Raw genomic sequence first — 12009 nt, 5'->3', positions numbered from 1 at the left:
ACTTCTGTCACTGAACTTTGGAGTGCCCATCATGGAGGTCAGGGTCGAGGCTTTGCCCACACCCATTGCTGAGAAGCCAATGTTGGCGATTCTCAAAATGTCCAATGTAATCCAGTAGAATGTTGTCTTGTTTAATATCCCGGTGTACAATCTCCCGGTCCTGAAGGAACTGCAGGCAACAAAGAATCTCTGCAGTGACAAATCTGATGGAAAGCTAAAAAAAATGATCACTGAAGAATTTTGTATGGAATCTAAGCCACAAAAATAGCAAAAAATGTATCCTAATGCTACAGTTATCAGGTATAGTCATGAATGCTGGCTATAACTAAATCGTGTTGAAAGAAAAAAAAATATCAGTAATAACAAAACTGATTACAAATGTTTTATATGGATATTTGAACGCAATGATGAATTTGAAGCAAATACACTCTGTAAATTCTCAAATTGTTTTCTGTGACAGTAAAGATGTCCAAATATGACTGAATGTGATTGCAGTTTCTCTTAAAGGGTATGCATGTCCAAAACAAAAGGCAATATGAAAGCTTCCCTGCACCAGCCAAAACTACAGAAAAAAAAAATATATATATATAAAAAAAGTTTTACATTTACAAAGCAACTTTACCAAAAACTACATTATACAAATGTTAGGTATAATTCAAATTGATTTTTTTTTAGTAGGCCCTATACAATATAATTTCCTGGAAGTTTGAGAGGGGATAGGTTAGAGCAGCCTTTTCAACACAGAGGAACCCTAGAGATAACTTTCCAGTCTCAGAGAACCCATGACACATTAATGTGCTGGTCACTGGGAAGCAGCGTTAATTTCATCACTGAAAATATTTTCATTGACTAAATTAACACCATTTTAGAAAAAACATAATGGTGCAGTATTGGACAAACTCACATTGTTAAATTTACATATTTGGAATACATATTACAATGACATCATTTAAAAACAATACATGGCTAATCAGCCCAAATAGTAACAGCTTTAACTTCTATAGCATTGTATCCTCCAAAGGTTGACACGTTTTGCTTGTTAGCTTCTTCAGGACCAAAAAAATTGGAGGCGAAGAGATGAAATGCCTTAGCCAAGAACACCATTTTAGTCAACTAATACAATTCAGATTACTAAAATACTACTAAAAACTGCATCTTAGTCAATAGATTAAAACTAAATTGAAATTTTCAAAATTAACAGAGGTTTTGTTAATTGGCAGTATTGGTCAGAAAGTGTGTCATTTTTCAGCCTGAAATAAGACAGGACGGGCGATACACCAGCCTGACACTCCGCTGATATGCTTGCCTTGGCAGATAGGGAAAACAAGAGAATAATATAGTAGGAATATTTATGTATAGTTTTCCCATTATTATTATACAGCATTTATAAATCACCAATGGTTCGCTCAGCACTGTACATTACAAAGGGGGACAGAACATGTGACAGAACAATACAATGCAAAACATGAGGGGATCGAGGGCCCTGCTCTTTCGAGCTTACAATCTAGGAGGGAGGGGATGGTGGCACAGGAGGAGATAGCTGTGGGGGATGGAGTGGTAGGAAGAGTGGAGGAGGTCGGCAGGTTAGCAGGGGGTGGGGTAGGCTTCCCTGAAGAGATGGGTTTTCAGGGTGCGCCTAAAGGAGAGGAGAGTAGGTGATAATCTGATGGGTTGGGGCAGGGAGTTCCAGAGGATGGGTGACACCCTGGAGAAGTCCTGGAGGCGGGCATGGGAGGAGGAGGAGACCAGGGAACTAGAGAGAAGGAGGTCTTGTGAGGAGCGGAGTGTGCGTGCTGGGCGGTACTTGGATATTAGGTCAGTGATGTAGTACGGGGCAGTATGGTGGACGGCTTTGTACGTCAGTGTTAGGATTTTGAATTTGATCCGTTGCGCAATCAGAAGCCAGTGGAGGGATTGGCAGAGGGGGGGGGGGTGGCGGAGATGGAGCGGTTGGAAAGGTGAATGAGTCTGGCAGCCGTATTCAGGATCGACTGAAGCGGGGATAGCCAGCGGCGAGGCAGGCCAGTGAGGAGGGAGTTGCAGTAGTCGAGTCGTGATATGATGAGGGAGTGGATGAGCTGTTTAGTGGTTTCTGGGGTTAGGAACGCGCGTATTTTGGCGATGTTGCGGAGGTGGAGTCTGCACGAGTTTGTTAAAGATCATTGTTTTATAGAGATTCATGCTGACCCTTTAATTGTTCTAGATCAGTGGTCGGCAAGCCGCGGCTCGCGAGCCACATGCGGCTCTTTACCCACTCTAATGCGGCTCTTCTGTGTGCCGGGCGCCTGCTCCCCTCCCTCCTCTCGGTCGGCCGCTCCCCTGCCTCCTCTCGGTCGGCCGCTCCCCTGCCTCCTCTCGGTTGGCAGCCCCAAACGTCCGCGCGGATCTTTTAATCCGGCCCGCGGATGTGGCTGTCAGGATGTGTGTAGGCGGGGCAGCGTGCCGAACGTGAGGGGAGGGGAGCTAGGCTCCTCTCACAGTCCGCCCTGAAGACCCGAACGGCGCGGGAAGACAGCGAGAGGAACGCAAAAGGTAAGTGAATTGACACGGGGGACTTGGCTTACTAGAAGGGGGGGGGGGGGATAGTACTGTGGGGGATGAAATACTATATGAGGGATGAATTACTTTATGAGGGATGAATTACTATATGGGGGGATGAAATACTATATGAGGGATGAATTACTATATGAGGGATGAATTACTATATGAGGGATGAATTACTATATGAGGGATGAAATACTATATGAGGGATGAAATACTATATGAGGGATGAAATACTATATGGGGGGATGAAATACTATATGGGGGGATGAAATACTATATGGGGGATGAATTACTTTATGAGGGATGAATTACTTTATGAGGGATGAATTACTATATGGGGGATGAAATACTATATGGGGGGATGAAATACTATATGGGGGGATGAAATACTATATGGGGGGATGAAATACTATATGAGGGATGAATTACTATATGAGGGATGAAATACTATATGAGGGATGAAATACTATATGAGGGATGAAATACTATATGAGGGATGAATTACTATATGAGGGATGAATTACTATATGAGGGATGAATTACTATATGAGGGATGAATTACTATATGAGGGATGAAATACTATATGGGGGGATGAAATACTATATGGGGGGATGAAATACTATATGAGGGATGAAATACTATATGAGGGATGAAATACTATATGAGGGATGAATTACTATATGGGGGATGAAATACTATATGAGGGATGAAATACTATACGAGGGATGAAATACTATACGGGGGATGAAATACTATACGAGGGATGAATTGCTATGGGGGATGAATTACTATATGGGGGATGAATTACTATGGGGGATGAATTACTATATGGGGGATGAATTACTATATGGGGGATGAATTACTATATGGGGGATGAATTACTATATGGGGGATGAATTACTATGGGGGATGAATTACTATATGGAGGATGAATTACTATATGGGGGATGAATTACACTATGGGGGGTGAATTACTATATGGGGGATGAATTACTATGGGGGATGAATTACTATGGGGGATGAATTACTATGGGGGATGAATTACTATATGGGAGATGTATTTTCAGTTTTAAAAATGTGGCTCTCAAAATAAATTTCAATCATGGTTTTGGCGAGATTTGGCTCAGTTGAAAAAAAAGGTTGCCCACCACTGTTCTAGATTAATTATTTTTAAACATTGTATCACTTATGGGTTTTCTTTTATTTCCATGTTGGCATCTCGTTGTCATTAGTGAGGATATAGAAATGATGGAAGACAAATCTCAACCAATGGGACTCCATTTACAGGGCAAATGTCCAGCCCAAGCAACCTAAATGACCCCATGGTGGGAAAAATGCTCTAACTTTGGACGTTTTTGTGCAAGAAAAAAAAAAAAAAAAAAAAAAAAAGCTAAAAACGCAAAGGCGAAAAAAAACGCAGCAAAATACTGCTAAACGCTTAAAAACTCATGTTTTTAAAGTCACTGTAGTGAACATTACCAATGTTATCAAAACACCCAGTGTGCATGGAGCCTTAAAGTGTCAAACCTATGGAGCAGAGCAGGAGCGCCTCTAACATCACAACACTGAGCCGCTGTGTGATAGAATGACAGGAGGCTGCAGATGGGCTTGTCAGCTGCTTGGGTCCCACTCTGCATCTGCTGGGGCCTGGCCCCCTACAGGAGGGCCGGGGTACCCCCTTATCAGTGGCCCTGGGTGTAGTGATGTTCACAGAGACAAGGAAATGCTAATGCATAGAGGTGGAGGGGTGAATGCTCAGAGAAGTGCTGTTCAGTTTTAATTTAATGGTCATTTTAACCCCTTTGCTGTTAGATCTTTTTTACCCTGTACACAAGTTAAATTTACTTTTAATGTTTTCCTGCCATGATCACCAGTGTAGGGGGGGGGGGGTTATTGCCAGTGAACACCAATTCAGGGGGTTAATATGACTGTACTACGTACGTAGATATGTCCACTGATAATGTCCACATCACTCCAGGCTCAGCACCAGGTGATGGGAGAGGTGCTGGAGGAACTGACACCGGATCACAATGAGCTCACCTTAGATACACAGCTTCTGGATTAGCCTGCTATGGACTATGGCCACCATGTACAGTCTTACATAGGAAGCCAAGCCCCAGTGAGGAAACCTATGAAGGATCATTTTATTTCCTGGACCATCTATGCTGATGAACCCATGGTGGGAAGAAGCACTATCTGGGACCTTATAAACTACTAGGTCCCTTACCATAAAGGTGAGATCACCACTGGTGATCACTAGGAGTGGAGTCAAATCACAGCAGAGCTCAATGGTGAATTTTCAGTTTTTGGGTGGAGTTGCACATAGGAAGATAACATTTGTGAATCTCAGTTCAATATATCGAAACATTATTTATTTATTTATTTATTTCAGGTACTTATATAGCGCCATCAAGTTACACAGCGCTTTACATACATATTGTACATTCACATCAGTCCCTAACCCTCAAGGGGTGTACAATCTAAGGTCCCTAACTTACATCCATACATACACATACTAGGGCCAATTTACCTACCAGCATGTCTTTGGAGTGTAGGAGGAAACCAGTGTACCCGGAGGAAACCCACACAGGCACAGGGAGAACATGCAAACTCCAGGCAGGTGGTGCCATGGTTGGGATTTGAACCAGCGACCCTAGTACTGCCAGGCAGGTGTGAAACATTGGATTCTACATGTTTTTTGGTGTGTGGACACTATTTAATATTTGTGGCTTTTCAAGTTGGGGTGGAGACACGCAGATGGAATGTGGCCACCATCATTGAACATTTCTATCTAGATACACTCTACATGGATTATTGTTATACAAATGTTACTAGTAGGGGGTGTATTATAGCTACGCACTCCATTTGTAATTTTTGATGGCGTTGACGCAAATTGTATACATTGTGAGGAAGGATTTATTGCAGCACAGGTGGAAAAGAGAATACCGCCAGTCATAGCTAAAAACTCCCCACCCAAGACGGGCATTGGTTACTAGGGCCAGTGACATCCTAACAACCAAAGACATCACATGCTTCTCCCCCCTGACAACCTCGTGTGTTAAATCAAGCAGGGGAGGGGGGGATAAGGTAGCCAAGAAGAGGGCTGGGGCTGCTCTGTGCAATGGTAAGTATGGCATATATATATATATATATATATATATATATATATATATATATATATATATATATATATATATAGCAGTCTCTTAGGAATCTCTACACTTGTAATTGGGTGGCAGAAAAAAAAAAAAAAAAGTATACAACTGTATACTGGGAAAATAGGCCACAAGGCTTATGTACCGCAACTCTGTTGCTAAAGAAGATGATCAGACAGAACATACAGATAAAATGACTATTTTAATAGGGGCGTGTAGACTTTTTATATCCACGGTACCTACAACAGTCTCCAAACCTCCATATCAGCCAGATATCCAGCCATCCTAAAAGGCAAAGCTTCAGCTCTTATTCGTACCAAAGACTGCCTGTCCTTTGCTACCTTCTGCACAATTCTATTAACCAGTGAAGCTGTCCATTACCATGATGTGACCCCAGTACTCACCCTCATGTACCAATACAAAGGTTGCCACTTAATACAAGGAAACCACCTTCACAGGACCTCTTCCAAATGGAACAGAACCTGAACATCCAACAGACAAATATAAAAGCTTTGAGTTCCTCCAATTAATACTTGCCCTAATTAAAAGAAATGGTTTCAGCTGTTAATTAGATTCAGGGAGCAAATAACACAAATCTCTGCTAACCTGCCACAATAAGCCCCCTTTCACATCGGATGTGACTTGGCATGCCATGCGACTTGCAAATCGTATGACAAGTCACACCCTATTGTCTGCTATTGGAGCAGTCATATTGTTGTGCTTCTGACTTGGTCAGAGCCGCACTGATTTCTAAAGTAGTGCATGAACCACTTTTGTTGCGATTTGCACCTGTCACCTGATTTTGAAATTGTGCGACTTCACTGTAACGCAGGCCATAGACGGGTCGAAAACCGTCCGTTTTAAAAAAAAAAAAAAAAGAAAAATCAGTCGTTCAATAGGCCGACGTTACCACCAATGGTAAAAAAAATTGGATGATTTTGTCCCGTCTATGGCCGCCATTTAATTACTTCTGTCCCTGCAGAGAGCTCTGCTATTATATTTGACATTAAAAAGTATTGCGGTTGCAACATTGTATCTATTTGTATCCATTTTGGATACAGATGTTTTTATTCGGATACAAATAGATACATTGTTGCAACCGCAATACTTTTTCATGTCAAATATAATAGCGGACTGGAATTCTTCTTTTTCGTCTTCTTTTTCTTCTTCTTCTTTTTCTTGCAGGTCATGGCTAATGTGCAGATTTTTTATCGGTAAAAAGATCGGCCGATTTGCCCATCATTGCCTCGAAAATCGGCCAAACGGCAAAATCAGACAATTTTTTCCAACCTTACTGATAAAAAAAATGTGCCAAAATCCAGAAAAACGGCAGACCAATTAACCCATTAACGGAGTGAAAAACATCCGATTTTTTTTTGCCCAAAAAATCAGCCAATTTTCGACCCATCTATGGCCTGCATAAGTTGCACAATTTCAAAATCAGTTTTCATGTGACCGGGGTGTAAGGCTACTTTCACACCACATGTCTGGTGTGTTTTTAACATGACATGACTCATAAAACACATTTTTGGTGTGCGTTTTTTTTTTTTACCACACCCAAACCTGCACCAAAAATGCAGCAAGCAGGAAAAACACACCTGACCAGCAACAGGTCAGTGCGAAGAGTTCCATAGGAATACATGGTCACCTGTTTTTCTTCCACTTTTTTAACACAAGAGGGGAAGAAAAACGGATCCGTGTGAAAGCAGAATTATTGGCAGTGCTTACCAGAACACTATGCAGCTGCATTCACACTTTAGCGTTTTGTAGCTCGAAGCTCCAAAAACGCACAAACTTAAAAAAATCAATTGTTCTCAATGGTGCCTGAAATTCAGAATCACATACAGTATATATGTGGCCACCTTGGAGCAGTAAAACCTCTACAGGGCCGGTCAGCGAGTGATTAATAAAGGGGAAATCTTCCAATGGGGTCACTAGTTCTGGTGACCTGGGGAGGGGGGGAGGCAATGGATTTATTTAATTTGCATGGATTTCCTCTCACTTCCTGTTTGGCAATGGGACAGGAGGTGAAATCTCCACAATGGCACACAGATGAGTAAAAAAAAAATCTGGTGGGTTCATAAAAAACACACTAAAGTACATTTTAGGGCAAAGAAACGCAATAAATTACCTAAATGTTTTGTATAAAAGACGAGGCTGCGCCGAGTAAATAAATTCCCAACATGCCAAACCTTAAATTTGGGTTCGCTTATGAAATGGCAACAAAACTCAATACTCTATATTTTCTATAGGCGACTCTATAGCCCCTATAGATCATCAGTATAGCATTACAGAGGAGATCTTGCACTAGAATTATTGCTCTCACTCCGGCATGCGCGGTGATATGTAACGTGTATTGAAATCGACCTTCGTGCAGGCACCCTGACGTATGCAATTATGTACATATGTGCGTATATATGGGTGAGGGAGCCTCAAAAAATTTTTTTGTGGGGGGGGGGATGTTATGTGTTTGTGTGTAACTTTTTTTACAATAAAACTTTTTTTTCATCACATACGAGACACAAAAGTTCCCTATGTGATGATGTTTAGGTGACAGGTTCTCTTTATTTTCAATGTATTGCTATGCAGACCACATTGCAAGACTGCTTCTTGGCTGTGCTAGCCAAGAAAGTGACAGCAGTGACCCCGGAAGTGACATCACACATGTCACCTTCTGGGTCACAGAAAGAAGGGGAGGAGAGCGGATGTCCGTCCACTCTCCTCTCTCCCTTCCAACTGCTAAAACCCATAGATGGGCAAGCATACTGCATACACGGCAAGACTGCTTCCACCTAACAGACAGAAATCTGCATGACAGCTTTATACACAATCCCAGTGGCTGCAGTCACTGGATTGTGTATAAAACCCCCGGCTGTCAGGTTTGTACGAAGGGTGGACCTGGCAGTGAAAGGGTTAAGGGAATCTCTTGGGGCCCCCCAGGTCATCAGAACTAGTGTCCCCATTGGAAGATTTCCCCTCTATTACTTTTTTGGGGACAACCCAAAAAAAAAATTTTTTTCCACTTTTTTACAGAGAGGGGGAATCTCCCTAACAGGGATACAGACAGCAATAAAACCTGACAGGGGTTCTAATCCCTCTCCCCTCCAAGAAAGTTTTGCCTTCAGTTATACTTTAAAATGCCTGGAGAGTGGGCTCCTTACCGCCTGATTTAACACAGATCCCTCTTTAGAGAGCAAAGCTTGTGTTACATCGTTACATAGTTAGTCTGGCTGAAAAAAAGACAAAAGTCCATCCAGTTCAACCATAGAAAAAAAAAGTTATAATCCTATACACACAGTTGATCCAGAGGAAGGCAAAAAACCCAGCAAAGCATGATCCAATTTGCTCCTGCTGGGAAAGAAATTCCTTCCTGATCACCCGAGAGGCAATTGGATATTCCCTGGATCAACTTTACCTATAAATGTTATATCCAGTTATATTCTGTGTATCTAAGAAAGAATTCAGGCCTTGTTTAACCACTTGGTAACCGCGCTATAGCCGAATAACAGCTACAGCGCGGTCAGCCAGTTCTGGGTGGGCGTCATATGACGTCCTCCCAGAATGCGCCCTCCCGCACGCCCTCACGGCACGCACCTGGCGATCTCCGTGATCGCTATGTCTTATGGACACAGCTGATCACGTGATGAGTGAAAAGGCCAATCACAGTGGCCTTTTACCACGTGATCAGCTGTGTTTAATGACACAGCAGATCATGGAGTAAATACAGTTGACGGTTATTGGCAGCACTTTCCTCACGCTGTGACAGTCAGTGTCCCCCATCAGTTTGTCTATCAGTACCACCTATCAGTTTGTCTATCAGTGCCACCTATCAGTTTGTCTATCAGTGCCACCTATGAGTGCCCATCATTGCTGCATATCAGTGCCGCATCATCAATGCCCAACAGTGCCGCCTCATCAGTGCAGCCTATCAGTGCCGGCTATCTGTACTGCAGATAACCAGCAGCTGTCACAGAGCAGATCGGCACTGATCAGTGCCCTGCAATGACACCCACCAGTGCCCATCAGTCAGTACTGCCCATCAGTGCCATCTATCAGTGACCATCATTGCTGCATATCAGTGCCACCTCATTAGTGCAGCCAATCAGTGCCGCCTATCTGTGCCACCTCATCAGTGCCGGTTATCAGTACTGCCGATACCCAGCAGCTGTCACAGAGCAGATCGGCACTGATCAGTGCCCTGCATTGACACCCACCAGTGCCCATCAATCAGTAATGCCAGTTAGTGCCATCAGTCAGCGCTGCCCATCAGTGCCATCTATCAGTGACCATCATTGCTGCATATCAGTACCACCCCATCAGTGCAGCCTATCAGTGCCCATCAGTGCTGCCTATTCGTGCCACCTCATCAGTGCCGGCTATCAGTACTGCCGATAACCGGCAGCTGTCACAGAGCAGATCGGCACTGATCAGTGCCCTGCAATGACACCCACCAGTGCCCATCAGTCAGTACTGCCAGTCAGTGCCATCAGTCAGCGCTGCCCATTAGTGCCATCTATCAGTGACCATCATTGCTGCATATCAGTGCACCCTCATCAGTGCACCCTATCAGTGCCCATCAGTGCTGCCTATCCATGCCACCTAATCCGTGCAGCCTATCAGTGCCCATTAGTGCAGCCTCATCAACGCACATAAGTGAAGAAGAAAAATTACCTGTCTGCAAAATGTTATAATAGAAACAAAGAAAACCCTTTTTTTTCAATTATTTGTTCTTTTTTTGTTTATAATGCAAAAAATAAATCACCCAGCAGTGATTAAATACCACCAAAAGAAAGCTCTATTTGTGTGAAAAAAAAGATAAAAAATTTCATATGAGTACAGGGTTGCATGACTGCTCAATTGTCGTTCAAAAGAGCGACAGCGCTGAAAGCTGAAAATTGGCCTAGGCAGGAAGGGGGTAAAAGTGTCTGGTAGGCAAGTGGTTAAAGTAATCCACTGAGCTGGCCAGAACCAACTCTTGAGGGAGTCTATTCTACATTTTCACAGCTCTCACTGTGAAGAAACCTTTCCGTGTTTGGAGATTAAATATCTTTTCCTCCAGACATAAAGAGTGCCCCCTTGTCCTCTGTGATGACCTCAGGGCGAATAGCTCTACACCGAGTTCACTATATGAACCACTGATGTATTTATACATGTTGATCATATCTCCCCTTAATCTCCTCTTCTCAAGAGAGAATAAATTCAGTTCCTCTAATCTTTCCTCATGGCTGATCTCCATGTCTCTTATCAGTTTGGTTGCCCTTCTCTGTACTTTCTCCAGTTCCCCAATGTTCTTTTTGTGAATCGGTGCCCAAAACTGAACTGCGTAGTCCAGATAAGGTTTTACTAATGATTTGTACCGGGGTAATATGATATCTCTCTCTCTGGAGTCTATACCTCTTTTAATACAAGAGAGATTTTTGCTCGCTTTAGAAACCGCAGCTTGGCATTGCATGCCATTATTAAGCTTGTGATCTACCAGAACCCCCAGATCCTTCTCCACCATTGATTCCCCCAGATCCTTCTCCACCATTGACCCCCCAGATCCTTCTCCACCATTGATTCCCCTAGATCCTTCTCCACCATTGACCCCCCAGATCCTTCTCCACCATTGATTCCCCCAGATCCTTCTCCACCATTGACCCCCCAGATCCTTCTTCACCATTGATTCCCCCAGATCCTTCTCCACCATTGATTCCCCAAGATCCTTCTCCACCATTGACCCCCCAGATCCTTCTCCACCATTGATTCCCCCAGATCCTTCTCCACCATTGACCCCCCAGATCCTTCTCCACCATTGATTCCCCCAGATCCTTCTCCACCATTGATTCCCCCAGTTGTACCCCCCCCCCCAAGTATGTATGATGCATGCATATTCGTAGCTCCCTTTAGATGTAAAGGAGTCCTTAGGCTAGGTTTACACATATGCAAGTTGAGGAATGCTAGCCAATCACACGCATTCCCTGACCAGCAGGCAAAAGGCGTTGCTATTCTGCAGACCTGAAGGGGTGCCATTAAATCTACTTTCACACTGATCCTAGCATAAAAGCATATGCATTTTTACTGCATTTTATACATGATTAAAAAATGCACCACAGTGCGATTTTACTGCATTTTCCATTTACTTCAATGGGGAGCTGCATATTTTTTTTTTTTGACCTCACCAAAAATGTAACAAGCAGGATTGTAAAAAACGGATCAGTGTGAAGAGTTCCATAGGAATACACAGTCACGCGTTTTTCTTCAGCTTTTTTAAATGCAAAATTGGAAAAAAAATGCATCAGCGTGAAAGCAGCCTAAGAATGAATGACA

This window comes from Staurois parvus, unplaced genomic scaffold (genome assembly GCF_062004578.1).
Source record: "Staurois parvus isolate SC_StPar_1 unplaced genomic scaffold, SC_StPar_1.0 ptg000018l, whole genome shotgun sequence".
NCBI lineage: Eukaryota > Metazoa > Chordata > Amphibia > Anura > Ranidae > Staurois > Staurois parvus.
This window is presented reverse-complemented; position numbering follows the sequence as displayed.